The 20,836-nt window shown below is 49.9% G+C and overlaps 1 long non-coding RNA gene across 2 annotated transcripts in view; it reads left to right on the top strand.

The window, feature by feature from the left end:
• Positions 1–18,993, top strand: part of LOC120371353 — a 40,539-nt gene extending 21,546 nt beyond the window's left edge. The window contains exons 4-6 of one of the 2 annotated variants that reach the window (XR_005584300.1): positions 1,727–1,813; positions 16,871–16,948; positions 18,689–18,993. This is a non-coding gene — a long non-coding RNA (uncharacterized LOC120371353). Of the gene's footprint in view, positions 1–1,726; positions 1,814–6,949; positions 7,314–16,870; positions 16,949–18,688 lie in introns of those variants that run through there. The other variant, XR_005584301.1, reaches the window with a different exon arrangement.
• Positions 18,994–20,836: the final 1,843 nt, after the last annotated feature.

Genomic DNA, 20,836 nt, shown 5'->3' on the forward strand with positions numbered 1-20,836 from the left:
CAGCCAGAGAGCCAGAGGCTCAGCGCAGAGAGAGCAGATCCTGTGCTGGGAGCAGAGCTGCAGCCAGAGAGCCAGAGGCACAGCGCAGAGAGAGCAGATCCTGTGCTGGGAGCAGAGCTGCAGCCAGAGGCACATCCCAGGGAGAGCAGTTCCTGTGCTGGGAGCAGAGCTGCAGCCAGAGAGCCAGAGTGTGGTGAGCAACTGGGGCCAGCCAAGGGGGGGAACCTTGGTAAAAGGGCCCAGCGCAGAAAGACACTCCAGCCAAGGGTCCATGCAGGCCAGGCTGGGAGGGGGACCTTAACCTGCCGGGGGGCTGGCACTGGAAAGAAGGATCCCACCACCCAAAGCCCGGAGGTGTGTGGTCACCACCATTTCAAGTGTCCCACCCGCAGCATTCCTGCAGCACAGCCAGGGCCTGAGAAGGAGGCCTGGGGCCTACAAGGAACAGACTGCAAAGTGCTTTGATGTCCAGAGACATTGTTTGTAATGTTCCCTGCCACAGAGCAGGGTGATGTGTTTCCCTGTAACCGTTCCCATTTATTCTTATTCTTTTCTTTAAATTGATTGTTAAGTAAACAACTTGTATTTGCTTTAAATTGTATGGAATAATCAGTGGGTCAGGGAGGTGCCCAGTGCAGAGAGGGTACCCCGGAGTGGGGACACCTTAGCCCCTGTCCTAGGTGGCCACAGCAGGGTTGGGGGTTGAGCCCCCCAGGAATCCTGGGCCCAGTCTTGTTGGGGCTACGAGAACTCTGCCAAACAGGAGAGTCCTCAAGGGCAGGGAGGCCTCTGGGTAAAGGAAGTGGGAGCGAGGACTCAGATCCTTTCGCTAGCCCACTTCACCGGGGTACACAGAAGCCAGGAAAGTTCCCCACAATAGCGGGACCATTCCCCCGCTTACACATGCAAGGGGCAAAAATAGGCCCGAAGTCCGCTGAAGCCAGGATCCAGCCCCATAATGCCATCTGCCTGCAACGCGCACATGGCCCCCGCTTCTCCGCGTCCGCAGGAGACGCAGCGCCGATTAGCTTTATTTTTATATAGCTCGGAAAGGGCCTTACAAACTGATTCCAATCCCAGAGATCACTCACCCAGCACTGAAAATGCAGCCACCTCTGGGGAGGAACCTGGCAGCTGTGTAAGAGCCACGCCACTGTTTAGGGTAGGAAGTGAAGACTTGTGTTTCCAGTTTAAACTTCAAGAGGAATTCAGAGAGGCAGGAGGTCATTATTCACACTGGACACCTGTGCCAACATCGCCTCTTGCTAAACGGACGTTTAATGACCACAAACAGGCAGGGCCCCGGTTTCAGGTCCCTGAAAGAGGATCCTAGCACCACTGCAAAACTGACACTGTACGAAAGTACTAGGGTAAGGACTGAGTTAGAGAGAAAAAGGCTCCCTACTGAGTCTCCAGCACCAGGTCCACAGCACCTGGGATTTCCTTGGAGTCTCCCACATTTCTAATCCGCCTCAAACCTGTATAGCTTGCGAGGGCATAAGATCATAGTCTATGGCACTATGGCCACTGGTACCCCTAACATGCCAGCTGCCCTCCAACCCACCCCCCGACCCACCCGTGGCTTTTTGTTTATGGAGAGCAAATCATGCCAGACAAAGCTGGTTGCTTTTTGGGGAGGGAACAAACCTAGTAGATTGGGAGACTAATGTATCATCATAAACCCTGATTTCTAGTGAAGCCTTTAATGGTGTCTGTTTCATGACAGCTTACTTGAAAAAAATGGATTCAAACTGGTTCGGGTAGGAGCCGTATCACCCGGGTGGAAAACAAGCCGAAGGACCGTAAGCAAAAGGTAACAATAACGCGCTGAGTGGGAAAGAGCTGCTTGGAGCCGCAAGGGTCTGTGTGAGGTTTGGCTTTATCTCACACCTTCAAGTAATTATCTAGAATAGGGAACAAACAGCACATTAATTAAATGTTCAGATGACATTACACGGAGAGGTGTTACAGACACCAGCAGACAGACAGAGGAGTAATGCAAAGGGGCCTAGTGAGGGGAGAAGTATTGAAAAAATGAAACTCAACCTGGCCAACTGCAGCTAATCCATCTGCAGGGTAAAATAACCCGAAACTCAGACGCTCCACGGGAGGGTGAGGCCTGGGGAGCCGGCAGCGGATCCAACAAGACCTCGTAGGTAATATGAGGGTGAAAAGCCCGACTGCAATTCTGGGCTGCGAATCTCTGCTATACCGGGGCACGATACAGACTAGAAGGGGGCTGTGTCACCCCTGCCTTGCAACCCTGGGTGCCTTACAATGCCTTGCTGGAGTAGCTCTCACCTGGGTCACTCACAACCAGCCTTCCAGCATGTCCTGTACTTTCTCCTGGGCAGTACAAATATATTAAGTCCATTATATGTTTAGTCCATTTTTCCAGCTTATTACCTCAAATAGAGTTAACCAGAAACTTCAATTTAAACACACTGGATTAGATAAAACAATAAAACAATTTTATTAACAACAAAGAGAGAGATTTGAAGTGAGTACAAGTAATGAGGCATACAAGTCAGAAACGGTTACAAGAAAACCAAAGATAAAATGCCTACTAGTGTCTTCTTAAGAAACAATCTTAGTTGCAAAGCAAACTTTCTCACCGCATGCTCCAGCAGATTACTGACCAAAGTTTCAGGTCAAGACTCCTCCCCTAGAGTCCAACTGTTGTTTCCTTTTGTCTTTTCAAGTACATTGGTGTGTTTGTCCTGCCTTTTTATAGTTTCAGTTTCCCTCTTGAAAAACATTTCCAGCTGAGAACCAGGAGACAGAGTCTATGTGGAAGGATGTTCCCTGCTGTCTTTTTTCACCTGTTTGAGCTTCCTTTGTTTCCCTTCCTGCTAGATGACTCTATTTACTGCTTAAATGCAACTTAAGGCAAGCACACATTCCTTTGTTTAGGACTTCTGTTGTTTGCCGACTTCTGTTTAGACAGGGCAGTGGGGTTTGGAACATGTGTTAATAACATCATACAGGGGGATTTTATAACTTCGCATACAGTGTTGCCACACATATTTGATCAGGAGAATGCTGACCAGCAAATTACGAGTTTTTAAATGATGCCTCCCAAGCAGGGCCGGCTCCAGACCCCAGCGCGCCAAGCGCGCGCGTGGGGCGGCATTTTAACTGGAGGGCGGCAGGCGGGTCCGGCGGACCTTCCGCAGTCATGCCTGCGGGAGGTCCAATGGAGCCGCGGGACGACCGGACCTCCCGCAGGCATGACTGCGGCGGGTGCGCTGGTCCCGCGGCTCCTGTGGACCTCCCGCAGGCGTGCCTGCGGAAGCTCCACCGTAGGCAGGGGGCCAGCGGCACATCTGCGGGAGGTCCCGCGGAGGCACGGGACCGGCGCCTGGCAGCGCGAGCGGCGCAGCGCGCCGCCCTGCTTGGGGTGGCGGAATTCGTAGAGCCGCCCCTGCTCACAAGGCATGCCTTGGACAAAGATTATTACAACGGTGTGCAGGGTGTGAATACAGGGGTGTATTCTGTCACAGGATCTCAGTACCGAGCATGGAGGGGCTGCCCCTCTTTGTACAGCTCCGTGGAGAACCCTTCCCCCACAGGTATTCAGTTCTGGCCCCTCAGTCACAGAGCAGGGAGGAGATTGTCCTGGGGAGACCCCACCTGGGATGTAATGCTCAGTTCTGGGCTCCTCAGCCAACTTTCCAAGTGCTTCCATTATCCCTATACATGTGCTGACACCCAATCCAAGTCCCAGCTTCTGGATACGCTCCCGCAACCCACACTCTGTCCTGCATCTTCCCCCGGACAGCTCCCAGCACCTAGGAGGCTCTGGCTTCAGGGGTCAGCCGGATGACCAGGATCTGCTGGAACACCCTACAGCACTGTGCAGTCAGTCCCAGGAGCCAGGCAGCAACTCGCAGCCTCAGCACTGACCTCCGAGCTCTGCTCAGCAGGGAGTTAGGGAAAGAATCCTTCCCACCCCGGCCTCCAAAGTCACTCTGTGGCTGCTATTGCAGAGCTAAGACTGCAGAATATCCTCTATGTCCCAGTGCACCCCCTCTGCTGTGGGTGAGGGAAGAGGGAAGGTCCAGGTAGCAGCAGTTCCTCCCACCCCACTGACACCGTGACCTGGCCCCAGCCAGGGCCGGCTCTACATATTCGACTGTCCCAAGCAGTCATGCGCGGGAGACGCCCCGGAGCCCCGGGAGCAGCGGACCTCTCACTGGCTTGACTGGTGAGGGTCCACTAGTCGCGCGGCTCGGCTGGACCTCCCGCAGCTGCGGACAGTTGGCTGGTCCGGCGGCTCCGGTTGAGCTGCCGCAGTCATGCCTGCGGGAGGTCCATCGGAGCCCCGGGACGACCGGACCTGCTGCAGTCATGCCTGTGGGAGGCCCAGCCGAGCCGCGCGACCAGCGAACCGTCCGCAGTCATGACTGCGGCAGGTCCGGTCGTCCCGGGGCTCCGGTGGACCTCCCGCAGGCATGACTGCGGCAGGTCCGGTCGTCCCGGGGCTCCGGTGGACCTCCCGCAGGCATAACTGCGGCAGGTCCGCCGGCCCAATCTGCCGCCCCTGATGACAACTGCCGCCCCACGCGTGTGCTTGTCGCGCTGGGGTCTGGAGCCGGCCCTGGCCCCAGCCCCCTCTGCAGGGGCCTTCGGGAGCTGACTCCCACAGTGAAGCTTCCCTCCACAAGTGCCTCTTACAAACACGGCACTTCACCAGAGAAGCACACATTGTATTGAACAGAGGCAGTTCTATCCTTGCTCCAAGCGCCCTTCAGCTGCCCAGAAAGAAACAAGTCCGGGGTCCCTAGTCCACACACGCCTTTCAGCTGACTTAGGCAGAGCCTCGTGGACATGTATGGAGCATGGCTATCTTGGCAGATCCAGCCCATGCAGTGCTTCTAAGATCAGTGTCAGTCCAGGACGAGCTTTCAAACACTCATAGACTCCAGCTGCTGGCAGGCAGAACGGCCCCAGAATCTCACATTTGCTTTGGCTTCCAGCTGGAAGGAGAGATGGGCAGGCACCACTCAGCTGTTCCCATCATTCAGTGCTTCATGCACACAAATCCTTCTCTGCTAAAAGCGATTCAGCACATACCGCGTTACCTCCATAAGACTGTATGAGCTGAAAAACCCATACGTGCCCAAACCATCATGAACAAAATGCAGCTCCCTCTTCTCTCCCTCCCTCCCACCAGCCACTGACTTCTCCAGCTGAAATGAAGTGGAGGGTGCTGGTTCTGCATCTCCTACCAACAGCTGGGACTGATAAGTTCCCAAGCTCTATTCTAGTCTCTAAAAAAAAGAACAGGAGTACTTGTGGCACCTTAGCGACTAACAAATTTATTTCACCATGAGCTTTCTTGAGTTACAGCTCACTAGTCTCTGTGAACCTTAGAAGCCACAGCTGGGCTGGGTATGTGGAGAGGGATTGCACACAAGAGACACCCAACTTCATCTGGGAAGTGGAGAAGGATCTTGGAGCCGGAGGAGAACTTGGATCCTTCAGAGCAAAATGCTAGAGCCCATGCTGACCTGCACAAGCCTAATTTATGTGCTTAATATACCTTAAATTTATATTGTATTTAAAAAAAAACAAGGAAATTCATAGACAAAAACTTAATTAATTTAAGGGCAAGGCTGCTACAGGAAGTTACATAAACAGAAAGAATAAATATAAAGAACGTTTCCAAGAGAAGAAAAAAAAAGACCCCCAACCATTTAAACCTGGAAACGAAAAGTTAATATAATGAACATAAAGATTCTAATTTCCTTATAGTTCAGACATTTTCCAGCACAAAGCTAGACATCGGAAAATCAGAATTACCAATTACAATCTTAACTCTCACTCCCCCTTGTTTTTTTTTCCTGGTATAGTAATACAGTTGCTCAACAATGTGTCTAATAATTCTGACATGGTGCAGGAAGTTACTTACATAAGTACAATAATTAATGCAAGTCTAATGTGTTATTTTAGGAATTATATACTTAGTATAATAGAGGAAGTACTGTAGGAAGATGTATCTTGGTTATGTACTAGGATCACTATTAAATACAAAAAATGTTCTTGCTGTAATTCAATAGTTAAAACGGTAACATTTTGCAGTTAGAAGATGCATGTGTAATGCACCTTGAAGGGTATTTTTTATAGTCTGACGCAAGGCATAGTTACTGTAGATGTATTATATGTTATGTTTTGAAACAGGTGTTTGAAGTCTTTTAAAACTGTCCTTAACTCACAATTAACTACTATGTTTCTTGGTGGCTATGTTTGGGGGGTCAGAATGAAGGTGTTCTTGGAATATATACGGTTAATTCTCACATGCATGGATTTGTGTATATGAAAAGAAAGAAGATTCAAATCTTTACATATGTTACCTCCCTCTGGGTTTCCTAGCGGGTAGGCATTGTATTTTGTGCCTTTTCAAGCATCCAGGGCATTTTTGGTGCTTCATGGATATAATAAAATAACCATCTGAACGTCTCATTTCTCAACAATTAGGGGTTAATATTCTCTGGATTTTTTTTTCCTAATATTCATTAGACTTACTGCAGCAACTTTAATTGTAGTGTGACTATTTTGGCTAAGAATAAAGCAATCCCAAAGCAAACTACGGTTAGGATAACTGCGAGCACCTCTTAACATTTCATTACAAGGGACTGTTAAGGTGAGTATGAGTATGGGGGCACATGGTCAAGCCTAACACATATACACAATGCACACACACACACAGAGCACATGCACAAGCAATTGTGTATGTGCGCACTGAAAACATACCCAAAGTGTATAATTAAAAGAAACACTTGACCAGGGCTGTAAACCCAGATTCACCAGCACTCAGGAAGGAGCACAATGCAAGGAGAAACTCTGAGTTCCATTAATCAAGAGCAAAGGCCCAGTGCAGCCAAAGAGCGTTTAGATTTATCTCCCAACTGCCTGACTTGGCTTCTCTCCCCAAACTATTTGGCAGATGCAGCAGCTGAGAAGCAGCAGCTGACGGAAACCCAGGACTTTGTGAGATGCTCCAGCAGGTTTGGAGTGATTTCAGAAAACCTGTTGGTGATCTTTGTGGTGGGACAAGTTCTCCATCCAGAGAACCTGCCGAGATCTCTGTGGCACATGGCCAGTGACTCCAAAAGCATCCACCAGAGATCTGTGTAGTGCATGGAAAGTGCCTCCAGAGAACCCATCAGAGACCGCTGCAGCGCATGGCACGTGCCTCCAGATGAAATGTGGATTCTATTCCCAGCTTTGCTGCCAACCTGCTGTGTGACAGTGGGCAAGTCACATCCCCTTTCTGTGACTCTCCTTCCCCTCCCACCCATTATCCGCCTTTTCTGTGTGGATTGTAAGACCTTCAGCACAGGGTCTGTCTCTGACTAGGTGTATGTAGTACAGCCCCTACCACAATGGGACCACAGTCTTGACTGGAGCCTGTAGATGTTGCTATAATACAATTAAATAAGAATCAGAATAATCCCTGCAGCCTGTGGCGAGCGCCTCAGGAATACCTGCCATGAGTGCAGAGTCCTTCAAGGAACTTTCACAGAGGGGAAGTCTGCCTGGCCTGGCAAACCTCCTGGTTGTATCTGCACAGATGTGGCTTCTGGGAGGGGAGCTGGGCAAGTCATTTAAACTGTGTGAATAACGTGACACTTTTCAAATAAATGATCTGATGAATATTATCTGACCAAATCTGTTTTGGGGCCAGGGGCTAAGAAGGCCCCTAATTTTCAGGACAGTGAGGTCTAAACACATGGACAGAAACGCCTGCTAGCTGGGCCTAGTCTGAAAGAGAGAGAAGCTCTGGGTGTCCCGTGCTGTCCTGAGTTGGGACATGTCCTGTCCGCTGGGCCTCCTTCCAACACACCCGTGTAGAGAGAAGGGAAGGCAAGGCCTGATGCGCACATAAGCCATGCAAAGGACAGGGGCAGAGATGGAAAGGAAAGGGGACCGGCTAGGACAGTGGAGACATTGATCGTATTTGGTGGGGGAGAAAGGAGATTAGGATTTGTGGGGGGAAAGAAGTAGAGGGGGACGGCACCCCAAAAATAGCCTCACTGGGGAATGCCCTTATCCCAAAGCCAACTGCAGTCTGAGATGTTCCAACTGGCTCTGAATAGAGCATACACACAGCAGACCGTATACAAACCAAATCTGCTCCCTTCCTGGAATGTGGCTTTACTGGTAACTTAAATAACACCAGCAAAATATATCCATTGGCCTCTGCTTTCTCCCCACATTTGTCTGCTCCTAGAGTTTCTCTGAAGATTTCCCTCAGCCTAAGGGCAGCTCCAACTCGTTATGTCCTGGTTTGAGCCAGCTGGTAGCATGAGTCATTGGTAATTGCGCGGCATCTTGATGCAAGCTCCTAGCACCTGAGCTTGGAGTGGCTCGGCACAGGAGCCCCGGGTTCCTGTCCCACTGCCATGCTGACCTTGTAACTGTAGCTTGTGACCAATGGCTCATGTCCCTGTTCCTGGAAGTCATGAGACGTTGCAGTCCTCGTCTGTGGTCACATGTGCTTCTCCCAGGGCATGGTGCAGCTATGCTCTGAGATCTGGCTCTGGCCTCCAATCAATTTCCAGCTGGAATGTAAGGTGCTGGTTTCATCCTAGAAAAGCCTGGTATGTGGTTTGGGACCCGGCTCCCTGCCTCTCGACGCGTGGGATGCTGTGGCAGTAGCAGTTGTCGTGGCACTTCAGCTCACCGTCCCCTGATTGAGATGGGAAGGGGCAACGTGCAGCGAGGGGTCCATAGCTCTGGAATCAGCTCTTTCCTTTCAGTCCAACAGGGCTCTGATTTGTTGGCATCCCAGGCTCAGGCTTCCCCGGCGGGCTGGAGGGTAGCATGCAGGGTGAGGCTGTGGGAATGGGACCATGGATTTTGAAGACATGCTGGCCCACTGGTAATGGGTGTAGCATGCCCCAAGTTCAGGCTGGGCATTTACAAATCGAGTACATCAGATCAACGAGTGAAGAGCCCATGTCTCGCAGCTCTGCCTCTGCTGCTCTATAAGATGGTCTCCAATGTCCAGCTCTTCACTAGGACTTCAGCACACAAATCCCTGTGGATCTGGGCCACAATCCCTTCTAGGAGTGACAAGCAGAGCCGGAGTGAGCTGCCCGGCGTCACTGGTTTCCCCTGGGGGAACCACTGAGGAACTGGGGAACCACTGAGCCCTCTGACCCACCAGCCTGGACTCCCTCTCACACCGTGCTGCTGTGACAAGCTGCAAAGCCCTCCAGCCTGCACTTTCACCAGCATTCACACAGGTAGGGACACACCCAGCTGCAGTTACACGCAGGATATCTAACCACCGGCTCCCCAGCCTAGGACCCCAGAGCAGTACCACCCTGCCCTGGTCAAATCTGGCCAGTATATGGGTTTAATACCCGGTCCGCCTCTCCCTCCGTGTGCCGAGAACAATGCACACTTGTGGTAACCAAGTACAGATTTCCCCCAAGCACTCCAGTCAAAGCTCACTGGTTTGGATTAAAACATAAAATAAGTTTAACAACTACAAGGGATAGATTTTAAGTGATTATAAGTGATGGCAATCTGCTTTGATCTGTTTGCTAAGTAAATAAAACGCAGACTAACTCTAAGATACTAGAAAGATAGCATATGAACTAGCAGATTCTCACTCTGAGCGATGATACAAGCAGGCTGCAGATTCTTAAGGGGCGAGCTGTGTTTGCTTTACAGCTTGGAATCCCCAGGTCTTTCATACACAGGCTAGAAATCGTTTTAGCCTGGGTCCAGCACTTTCCCCAGGTCGGTGTTTGCTGCTCGGGTCTTTCCAGGAGTCTTCTTGTGTGGGAAGAGAAGACCCACAGATGATGTCACTCCCCGCCTTATATAGTTTTAGCATATGTCAGGAACCCTTTGTTTCAAAACTTGGTTCCCAGACCAGTTTGTGGAAAAATACTGATGTCCCAAGATGGAGTCCAGAGACATGTGGTCTAGTCACATGACCTTGCAGTGTTATAGCCGCCATTGCTTACAGGCTGGCCAGAACACCCACAGGAAGGTTAAGCTATTCCACAGTCCATTGTCTTTGCTGATGGGAAATCAGCCCCATCTGGCTTCTTCATTGTTATACCTGAAAGGCTGGCTGTGGGAGTAAGCCCATTTGAATTACAGATCCCTAGTCAATATAATTTCAGATACAAAAATGATACATGCATACAAATAGGAAAATCATATTCAGCAAATCATCACTTTTCCAATGACCCCTCCTATGACTTATCTTGTACAAAATGCATCATAATTATGCCATAATCCTACATAATAATATCGCTGTGGAGACTACGGGGTGCAGTGTCACACCTGGCACCTCCCCTCCTCTGGCTCTTGTGTGATGACAGCATTGGGAAAAGCTCTCCAGGATAAGGACTTGGGCTAAGACTAGACTCAAGCTGTCCTGCCACATCAAGCCTATCCCGTAAACTCTCTTTCCATAGTCTCCACCCAGGCAGGCGGGAGCCGCCAAAGGGTGGAAGTGCTGCTGGAACGGTTCTACTTCAAAGCTGTTGAGAGAACACAAATGATGTGTGAGAGGCTGAGCTGCGGGCCTCAGCGTCCGGCACAAGAGTTCCTTTTAAGTAAATAATAGCATCTAATGAGATGGTTTAATTGTGTCACAGGAATTCCATGTGAAAGGAGACAAGATTGAGCATGTGCACTGTCATCCTGGGCCCAGCTCCAGAGTCTGCCGCGCAGCTCCTGCCAAGCACTGGCCCCATCACTGGTGCTCTGCCACATGATTTTTCAAACTACTGCAAGCAGCAGAGGCTGCTCCGGAGATAACGTGGAGCTGTTTTGTGTACACATCGGACAGCTCTACGGGACATCACTGTGTGTGTGTGAGAATGTGTGTGTGTGTGAGAGACACAGAGAGAGAAAGAAAGATCCCAGACACAGTGTGTGTGTACCTGTGTCTCTGTGTGAGATCTCGGACACAGTTTGTATATGACCCTGGACCCAGTGTGTCTCTATGTGTGGGAGATCCCAGATAGGGTACACGTGTGAGAGCAAGAACCCAGTCACAGGATGTGTGTGCATAGGTGTCTGGGTAAGTGAGATCCTAGACACAGTCTGTATGTGTAAGAGAGAAGGAGCCAGACAGTGCACGCATGTGAGATCCTGGACACATGTGTGCCTGGGTAAGCGAGACTCTGGAGTGTGTGTGTGTGTGTGTGTGTGAGAGAGAGAGAAATATCCCAAACATGGAGTATATGCGGCTGGGTAAGAGAGAACCTGGACACAGAGTGTGCGTGTATACGTACATACATCTGCCTATGTGTACCTCTGTTTGATCATCTGCCTACACACACAGGCCTAAACCCACAATGTGAGACTGCAGGAATGGCTGAGTGACTTGGTCTGTGTGTAATTAACCACCACAGCGCTGCTAAATGGAAAGTACCGAGTACGCGCAGCAAACTTGTCCCCGTTGAAGCGGTAATGTTCCAGGGGGACACTGGCACTTAAAGGCGTACGGCACCATACAGGAGTGCGCCATCTGGCGTTCCCCTGCCCCTCCCCCCGCCCCGGCAAATTAACGAAGGGGTTAAAAATAGGCCAGTCTGTAAAGTGTAGTCCCTGAACAGCAGCTATTTCTGGCAAAGACTCTTCCTGCTTCAGCCACTGTACAAGGAATGCAACAGAAAACCAGATTGCGGAGGAATTTCCAACAGCAGTAGGCTGGGCTAAGGGGGAGTGGGGAGATGGCCTGGGCTGAGGTTAAGGACAGTGGGAGGAGGCCAGGCCTGTGCATTCAGCTGGCAGCACATGCTGGGACTAACAAGGGGGACGCATCTCCTGCTGCACTGGGGGGATAAGTGGGTGCAGACGTGGCTCATCCGCTGCTGGAGGGGTAGGGGTGGGGCCAGGCTCCTTTGGGGACTCCAGAAGAATTTCTAGTGCAGCAGAGCTCAAAAGTTTGCAACCTCGCTAGTTTGGAGACACAACATCACAGAGAATCCCAGTATTTTTAAAGCTGCCGGACAGCCACTGGGGAAGACAGAGCCTGATTCTCAGCTCCACTGCAGCCCCTTCGCATCACTCCACTGCAATAACTGGGCCATCGAGTGGACGGAGCTGGTGCTCTAGGGTAGGGGGATTCCCAACTGGAAACAGAGCCTGGAGAATGGACCTTTCACATAGAATCACAGAAGATTAGGGTTGGAAGGGACCTCAGGAGGTTCTACTCCAACCCCCTGCTCAAAGCAGGACCAACCCCAACTAAATCATCCCAGCCAGGGCTTTGTCAAGCTGGGCCTTAAAAACCTCTATGGAAGGAGATCCCACCACCTCCCTAGGTAACCCATTCCAGTGCTTCACCACCATCTTAGTGAAATAGTTTTTCCTAATATCCAACCTAGAGCTGTAGGTCACACTACATGGCATGGTGGCATAATGGAATCAAAGTCTACAGTAACAACCCTTACATTCTACAGCAACATCCATTTATTCTTCTCCCATCTGCATCTGCCCCACCAGGCCGCACTCGCTCCCTTCTACTCACACCGCACTGTGCCCCAGACTCACACCTCTGCAACCCCAAAGCCACGAGACTCAGGGACCACTTCTGCCTTCCCCTCCGTACCCCCACTCCTGCACCGAGCCCAGAGATGGAGGAAAGGAGAATCGGGACCGTGGGGTTTCCCTGCTCACGTTCCTGCCTTCACACTCCATGCTAACAGGCCTGTGTTGAGCTTTGTATTAAGAGTTAATATCAGGGCTGGTTTCATGCAATTATGTCTCTTTAACTGGATGAAAGAGAAAGCAAGCACGAAGAACAGAAATGAATTCTTGGAAATTGCTCTCCAAGGAGCTGGGGTGGTTTCCTTGCTCAGATGAAATTCTGGGTAAGCAGGGAAAAAGGAAAACTTATTAGCAGCTTCCTCTGCAGTCCAGTTCCTGCCAGCTGTGCACAATTTCTACCTGAACTTTATTATCTCTGTAATAAAACTTTCAGCAGGCTGCTGGGTGCCAGCGACATGCCGTTCAGCCACCTTTTTCTCTTCCCGCCCACTTTCTATTCCTCCCCTGGCATGGGGATGTAGCAAAAGCAGGAGGGAGGATTCAGCGTGAACTATGGGTGCCTTCCCCACTCAGAATCCTGTTCTGCCACTTTTACCTGTCAAGTAATACCCTGCTGCACAGGGAGCCCACTTGCAATCATCCAAATGCCCGGCTGATGCCCTAGCCAAGATCCCAGCATTGCCAGCTTCCTCAAGCCGGTGACAAGCAAGATACCAGCTAGCTGAGCGTTCTCTATCAATGCAATTTGATTCCATTTACTGTAAGCTCTTTGGGGGCAGGACCCATCTGTTTGTTCTGTGTCTGTAGCATAATAGGGCCCCGGTCCATGCCTGGAGCTCCAGATCCTACTGAAATGCAAGTAAAAACAAATGTGAGACAATGACGCTAATCCCATCACGGCAGAAGTCAGGAAGGAAATTTTCCCTGATCAGCCCCGGGTCCCACATACTCCATGGCATAATGGGGGTCAAACTCTACAGTAACACCCCCTAAATTCTACGGCAACGTCAGTTTATTCTACCACTGGGATATGCCCCACCCACCCACAGACATGCACAACTATGGCTCATAATTGAAAATCCTCATGGATATATGAGTCATTGGTGATTGTCAGCAATTAGTGTTTTGAGGATGAGCTTTTTGCTGTGCACTCCGCAGCCTGGCTCGATGCCCCATTCCTCTGCTCCAACACACACCTCTCAACCTACAAACAGCCCAGTGCACGACCCCAGCCACAAGCAGGTGTGACACACGACCAGAAAGTGGAACCCCTGGGCTTTGCTGCCTGGCTTGCCATGATCGACAGATTATGTTTTTAGATAACAACAGTAACCTGGTTTTATGGAAATGTTCTCATTCTGTGAATTAAATACACCAATGATTAAAGAGAAATGCAGGAACATCAGCTGCAACCATAAGGAAACGCTGAATGGGTTGTCAGCAGAGTTTGGACCTTGGATGGTCAAGAACCCCAGTGCAACTTGTCTATCTAGCTCCTGGAAGGCTCTTGACATACACGAGGTGACAAACTATCTGATAGATAGTAGTAGACTGTCGGAGACAAGGAATTTCGGGGCCTATTCCTAGCTCTGGCAGGGGAGTGTGGACTAGTGGTTAGATGGGCATGACACTCAGATCTACGTCTCCTTTTTGTTGAGCTGTGCTCTCCCTGTGCCTGCCAGCGATGTGGACGTGATCAGGTCAGTGCGGGCTCAACAGAGATAACGAACATACATTTGTATTGCGACAGCAGCACCCAGAGGCGCCAGTCGGGCTCAGGGCCCCATTGCACTGGGCACGGTACAGGCACATTGCAAGACACGGTCCCTGCTCCAAGTACCTTACAAACTAATTTCAGACCAGAGACAACAGTTGGGTTTAACAAGCACCTGGAAAGCACACGATGGACATGCAGCTGGTACATGATGGGGAGGGGCCAGAGCAGAAAGCGTGCTGTGGCGTCTGGGTTCTAAGGTGGCACCGCAGCACGACACAGGGCTGCCTTTTCCCATCTGCGGTTGGCCACGAGGCTGCACCGGTTCCCTTCTAATCACTCTGCACCTTGCCACAGACTCACGCCTCTGCAGCCCCAAGGCTACGGGTCTGGAGCCTGGCGGGTGCTCGGAAAGCAGGGGGTTGTGTCTAAAGGCTTCTGTTCCGTTAACCTATCAGCATCTGCTTTCGCTGACGTTAGGTGCCTCTTCAAAACTCGCTTCGTTCTTCTGTTCATTGAGATACTGTCTAATTTACCTATAAAGCCCTTGGAGCAGGAGGCATAGCTACATGTCTATAAAGTGCCAGGCATGTCAGGGCTACCATACAAATACTCCAGAGTAGTAATAATGAGCACCGGGCCTGATGAGCCATTCACGCTGGCACTGGTGTAGCATTTCTTTTGGAAATCACATGTTGCCTTGGCACTCTGTTGCTGTGGCGTTAGCATTAGCACTGTCCCGGTGCTGCTGTGTCATAGGAAATAGTCCTGAGATTAGTGCATTAGATTCCCTCAGGTAATATTTTTTTCCGACGAGTTTTGTGTGTTTGGTGAAATCGACATTTACTGACATTTACTGATAAAAATCGAATCCTTCCAACTATACAAAAGAAATCCAGGAACATCACTCTGAAGCCTAAAATGGCTTTGAGCCAGTGTGACGCGACGGAAGCTGTTGTAGGATCACCAGTGATCTGTATAACCTGTATGCTCAAAAGGTCTGTTACACTCCCCGCCACCTCCCCTTTTGTCTCCTCTCTCTCTCTGAATACCTGTGACGTGGCTTTCCCCCTCCCCCTCCCCCCTGGAATGCTTGTGGGATGAATGGGCTGGTTGAACAGCTGGAAGATCAGAAGAGCTCCCAGGTAGACAAGGTATCTGGGATTCTAATTAGGCAGCACTAACACACCCCGTGCATGGACACTGCATGGACACTGCCCGAGATGGAGTGTGACCAACCAGATGCGGCCAAGTCATCTCTAGTCACAGGCCATGAGGAGCAGGTCCTTAAAAGGGGAAGGGGCCATGTGCTCAGGAGTGCACTCGCAAGCTTGTACCGCCCGTGAAGGCCCTTTGCCCGGACTGCCTGGCCAGTGGTTCGTTGTGTTACATTCCATCGTGCCTCGGGAAGACTTACCTTCATCACACCATCCATCGCTGCGCTGTGGGACACTTACCTTGAAGGATCCTGACATCTCCAGTGCCGTGCCTGTCCTTGGAGCGTGAGTATGCGAGTGTGACACCCTCCCCCCTTCTTTTGAGCTTAGCTATCAGAATAATAAACGTGCTGCTTTCTGCCAAACTCTGGTGGGTCATTAGTCCTCCCTAAGCTTACTAGCTGACCCAATTTCGGGTAACAGAAACAACTATGAGCACGGTTGAGAGCTCTTTTTGTTTAGAATATCACCAGGTTCAGTCATCAGGGGGATTCACTCTCTGTGGTCTGTCTTCACTCCCCGCCAATCTGCTTTCCCTCCGCTGGGTCCCAGCCCAAGAGTTTGGTCAAGAGCCGGTACCTGAGAAGCCAGGCACTGAGGAGGCAGGGCAGGTTGGGATTTACTCCAGAGAAGAGTCCAAATTTGCCCCACTCTCCTGCTAGAAACCTTCCCTGACCTCCTGCACTACTGCCCCCTCTGTGACCCTCGCAGCCCCCCCCCCCCAAACCAGTCTGCTCACAGGTGTTATCCACCTGGGAGCGAGGCCGTTTCCTAAGAGTTAAATCATGTAACTGCAATGTGCCCCTCGCTAATTAGAAAAGCTCCCCCTAAGAGGAGTCTCTGATTTGCTGCCAACGTTTCAGTTCAGTCACTTTTCAGCTATGCAATCTGACTGGAGTGAATGGCTCACTGGGGTTTCTCTAGGAGGCTGGAAGGAAGGAACTAGGGCCTGGAGCAATCCTGTGCACATGTCATCCTGCAGAGGAGGCGACTTGGGTTTTGCTCAGGGTTGTCAGCCTCCTGGGGTGAGCTCCCTCCGGACAGTGCGAGAGAGGGGGGAACTGAAAGGTGCTGTGAGCTTACTCAGACTTCTCACTGGCGGAGGGTAGTTTATTGGAAAACACCTGGAATCTATTAGACTTGGACGATAGAGTCAAGTTTTTGCCGCCTGGAGGCAGCTAAAATATAAATAGCGGCAAAGGGTTTGTTTTGACTACTTTAAATTGTGCAGGTTTCATGCCCTGAGAATTGGGAGTTCGGAGCCGCTCTTAACGTAATAATCTTCTCTCCTTAACAGTCAGGAATCTGCACTTCATTCTCTTCTCATTCTCATTCCTCACTTGGTTTGACTCTTTCCCCTGTTTCCCATCTGTTTATCACAAGCCTCCCCTTTTCCTGTGCCTTCCAGGAGCTCCAAGCAGAGGGGCTGAGATGTTACTGCGCATTTGGAAACGGAGGGGAAAGTTGGAGCTTTCAGTAAAATCTGGTAAGCAGAGAGGCGAAAATGGTTTGTTAGCGCCCAGGGTCGACCCAAGGATGCCAGAGGGCTAATCCCATTTGTAATGCCCAAAACCACGCCAGTGCAGATCCATCAGAAATATCATAGTGCCACTATATAAACCCATGGTGCACCCACACTTTGAATACTGTGTCCAGTATTGGACACAGTATTGAAAAGGATAGAGTGGAACGGGGAAAGGTTCAGAGAAGGGAAAACAAGGACGATCAAGGGTATGGAATGGCTCCCATACAAGGAGAGTCTGAAATGATCAGGATGGTTCATCTTAGAAAAGAGACTAAGGGGGAGATATGATAGAAGTCGATAAAATCATGAATGGTGTGGGAAACGTGAATAGGGAAATGTTATTTATCCTTTCACACACTACAAAGACTAGGGGTCCCCTGGTGAAATTAATAGGCAGCAGGTTTAATACAAACAAGAGGAAGTACTTTATCACCTAACACACAACTAACCTGTGGAACTCACTGCCAGGGGATGTTGCAATGCCCAAAAGTATAACTGGGCTCAAAAAAGATTTAGATAAGTCTATAAGGATAGGCCCATCAATGGTTATTAGCCAAGGTGGCCAGGGATGCAAACCCATGCTCTGGGTGTCCGTAAACCAGAAGCTATCAGAAGATGGGAGTGGAGGATGGGATGGATCATTACATAATTGTCCTGTTCTGTGCATTCCCCCTGAAGCTCTGGTACAGGCAACTATCAGAGACCGAGTAGTGGGCAAGATGGATCATGGTCTGACCCAGTGCGGCAGCTCTTATGTATGTCACTGCCATGCTGGTACCATGCCTATAATACAGTTTGGAGATAATTCCAGTTGTAATGCCCTCTGCCATGCCAATGATACAATATGGAGTAACCCTATTTATAATGTCCAATACCATGCCAATGCCAGTACATAGTTGCCAGGCTGGTACCATGCTCAGGTAAAATCCCCTCGACTTCAATGGGAGCAAAGTGGGGCCAACTTTGCATGCTTTTGAAGCCCAAGCAGCTAGGCTTCGGGGTGTCCTAGGACTTAACACCACCGCTTCTTTCTCTCCGGAGAGGAGGAGGCATAGGCCGAGTGGCATGGGCCCTGTTCGGGAAAGGCTGGTGCAAACAGCCACATCTAGCGTTGTGTTCTCAGAGGCAGGACTCTGACAGGACATCTTTCTCTCCTCCATGAGGGTGCCCCACAGCCAGCAGCCCTTACCTGGAAGGCTTTCTTTCCACATCCAGCCAGCTTTATCCTGGGTACTAACAGCTACTGAGTGTAGGATCCTGGGAGGTGATTCAGAGAGACAGACTGTCCTTTAGTCTGGGTCAGGGGTCGGCAACCTTTCAGAAATGCTGTGCCGAGTCTTCATTTATTCACTCTAATTTAAGGTGTCACGTGCCAGTCATACATTTTAACGTTTTTAGAAGGTCTCTTTCTAAGTCTATAATATAGAACTAAACTGTTGTTGTATGTAAAGTAAATAAGGTTTTTAAAATGTTTAAGAAGCTTCATTTAAAATTAAATTAAAATGCAGAGCCCCCCGGACTGGTGGCCAGGACCCAGGCAGTGTGAGTGCCACTGAAAATCAGCTCGCGTGCCGCCTTCGGCACCCGTGCCATAGGTTGCCTATCCTGGTCTGGGTAATTCCCCGCCACAGAATCACCTACGGCGCAAAGCCTCTGAAGGGGCCAGCTGTGATTTGACTTTGTTGATAACATGTTTTACAGATTTGCTGCTATTTCCTGTGAGCTGAGACGGGTTTGCTTGTGGCTCCCAAGGACAGGGAACAGGTCTGGCTTCAAACAAGGCGTACTTCAGAAATTCCATGTGTGGGGCTAACTTTGACCCTTATCAGATTTGCCCTCCTCCCTGGCAGGAAGGTACAGGAGCAGGATCACAAGGAGGCAGAACACTGGTCAGACGCATGCCTTAAACTCCGCTCCTTCAACAGGAGCGATCTCTAAATGATCCATGTGAAACTGCTCTGAATTTCTCTCATTTGATTGATGCAGTTTAAGGCCAGGAGGGGCTAGTATGATTACCTAACTAGTCTGACCTGCATAATGCAGGCTAGAGAATTCCACCTAGTGAGTCCTACATCTAGCCAAGTTACTTGTGGCTTTGCAGAGCAAATCTTTTAGAAAGACACCCAGTTTTGATTGAGAACTACAAGCAATGGAGACTCCACCACGTCCCTCAGTATTCTGTTCCAATGGTTAATTACCTTCACTGTTAAACATTTGTGCCCCATTCCCAATCTGGTTTTTTTGAGCTTCAACTTCCAGCCACTGCGTCCTGTTAGACCTTTGTCTGCCAGGCTAGCAAACTTGATATCAGACATCTTTTCCCAGTGCAGCCTGTCATCAGGTCGCCTCTTAACTTCCTCTTTGATAAATTAAATTGATTGAGATCCTTAAATTTCTCACTGTAAGGCATGTTTTCCATACCACAAATCATTCTCAGAGCCCTTTTCTGAACCCTCTCCAATTTTTAAATATCCTTTTCAGAAGTGTGGACACTAAAATTGGACACAGTATTTCAGAGGTTCTCTCACCATTCCCCCAGTGCTATAGAGAGAGGTAATATTACCTCCTTACTCCTACCTAATATTCCCCTACCCAAGGATTGTGTTAGCCCTTTTAGCCAAAACACTGCACAAGACGTTCATGTTCAATTGGTTATCTAGCATGACACCAGCACTTTTCAGAGTCACTGTTCACCAGCCTGTATGTATGGCTGATGTTCTTTATTCCTAGATGGAGGACCTCATGTTTGGCTAGATTAGCACGCATGTTGGATTTGCAGAGGCCTGGAAGAATTTCCTGGGCCTCCCCTCCAGCCTAAACCAGGAACTCTTTGGCTGGTCTTCAGAGATGGGAACAGAGGAGTCACAGAACCTGTCCCTGATCTCTTTGGCATGGAGATCTCTCCTTTCTCCTGCTAAAGAGAAAGACGGAGAACAGAGACATTTAAAATGAGACAAATAAAAAGTCAGAGCAGTACTGATGACAAGTTGTTTCCTGGTAACGCGCTGGTATTCTGGCCTAATGACCAATTAATCTGAAGCAGAGCCTCATTACAGATTCATGGGTGTCCACTGCATCACACCATTCATTCCGGCATTCAGGATCTGTGATTAGCAATCTACAGTGGAGGAGTCTGCAGGGATGGATTAGCAACTTGTTTCTAGTGAAGGGAGAATGGTAATGGGCCAAAGAAGGGGGAAAGGGATGATGGGAGGATAGGAGTAAGTAGGAGTGGGTGACGGAGTGCTCAGATTCACACACTGAGTCTGGGTCACAGCCAGCACTTGCGATAAAGGCACTGGACCAAACCTGAGGAGACCTGGGCTCAGTTCCTGGATGTGACGTAGACTGACACCTTGGTCATTTAATTTCCTGGTGCCTCAGTTCCCAATCTGCTAAATGAATGGCAAAAGGCCATGAAGTAAGCGCCAAAGCAGTTCAGTTGCTGTGACTCATGCTGCAGCATCACAAGTGGCTAAAAAGTCCATTTGTGAAGCAACAGTCCCAGCCACAGATAATGCAGGGATAAGGCACAGGGCCAGAAGCCAGCACATTACTAGCACTTGATGCCTGCTGGGCTTGTCTACACTTAACAGTAGATCGATGCTGTGGCGATCAATCCACCGGGGGTCGATTTAGTGGGTCTAGTGAAGACTCGCTAAATTGACCACAGATCGCTCTTCCGTTGACTCCGGTATTCCAACGGAACGAGAAGAGTAAGGGGAGTCAACGGGAGAGTGTCTCCCATTGACATAGCATAATGTGGACCCTGCAGTAAAAAGATTTAAGCTAGGTCGACTTGAGTTACACTACTAATGTAACTCAAATTGCGTAACGTAGATCGACTTT

The sequence above is a fragment of the Mauremys reevesii genome, linkage group 9, assembly GCF_016161935.1.
Source record: "Mauremys reevesii isolate NIE-2019 linkage group 9, ASM1616193v1, whole genome shotgun sequence".
NCBI lineage: Eukaryota > Metazoa > Chordata > Testudines > Geoemydidae > Mauremys > Mauremys reevesii.